This window comes from Cynara cardunculus (assembly GCF_001531365.2).
Source record: "Cynara cardunculus var. scolymus isolate 2C chromosome LG 17, CcrdV1, whole genome shotgun sequence".
Taxonomy (NCBI): Eukaryota; Viridiplantae; Streptophyta; class Magnoliopsida; order Asterales; family Asteraceae; genus Cynara; species Cynara cardunculus.
In genome coordinates, this window is record NC_037544.1 from 8,488,268 (window position 1) to 8,489,567 (window position 1,300).

Consider the following 1,300-nt stretch of genomic DNA (forward strand, 5'->3'; position numbering starts at 1 on the left):
CATAGAATCATCACGATCAAACAAATTGATGCTCAAAAACTGTTAAGAATCTGGTATCCTGTGTTTATAGTTACAAGGCAGGATGGCCAGATCTGGAGATTCAGCGAAGCTGATTTCTCGAGCTTATATTTGGATGACCTCGAATACATGTTCTTCGAACTCAAGAACATGACAATTAGAAAGGAAGGAGAACTGATAGATCTGGATGCTATTAAGAGATTCATTCGAAATCATGTAAAGCTGTCAATGGTCATTGATATTCAAATGGGTCTGGAAGACAGTCAACGAATCATCAACCTCAAAAGACCTAATCAAGATTTAGAAGACATTGAAGGCTATCCAGTTTACATGGTGCTTGAAAGTCCAGAATTTGGGGTTATCTACTTTGCTCAACTTCAAGTCAAAAAGTTCATGAGATTCAGTGAGTTGAATAAGTATTCTGACGGTACGATCAAGCTTGTAAGGAGGGCACTTGATTTGAAGAGGGTGATGGACGAAAAGGCTGCTGATTTTGAACGAATGAGTTCCAAAGAAAGATACTTATTGGTCAATGCCATAAATTTGCTCGATGAGAAGATTCAATACAGGGATGCTCTGAGAAGGTTAGAGAAAATCCTCGGACTGCGCAAAACGAAATTCACAAGGGTCCAAACTTGAATCCAAAGGGGGAGAATGTTGAGTTCAAGTTAGTGCTTTAATGTTGTATTCAAGTTTCTCCTTAGTGTAATTGTCTTGTAATAGCTTAGCCTTTAATATTTCCTAGTATAAATAGATTTTCCCTTGTAATTGTAATTACCTTTTGTCATTAGCAGATTAATCAAGATTAAGTGCAGTAATTCTCTCTCTCTATCAATCTAATCATCCTTTGTTCATATTCTTTCCATCTTTGATGTTCATCATGATTCTTGAAGATTGTTTAATGTTTGTATGATTTCTGGACTATCAAACACTTATCATCTTCGAGAGTCTGTATAGTTCTTTCACTTTGCTTGTTAGTTTGCGGATGATGGGCTGTGCTTAGTCATATTTCAGACCCTAAAGCTTTTTGCAAACTCACCCAGAATTTTGAAGTAAACTGAAAATCTCTATCAGAGATAATAGATAGTGGAACTCCATGTCGGGTTATAATTTCTTTAATATAAATCTGAGCCAACTTTTCTAAAGAGTAATTCTCTCTTATTGGGAGAAAATGCGCAAATTTAGATAGACAATCAACAATTACCCAGATCGCGTCATACCCTTTTGGAGTTCGAGGTAATTTCATGACAAAATCCATTGTAATGTGATCCCATTTCCATTC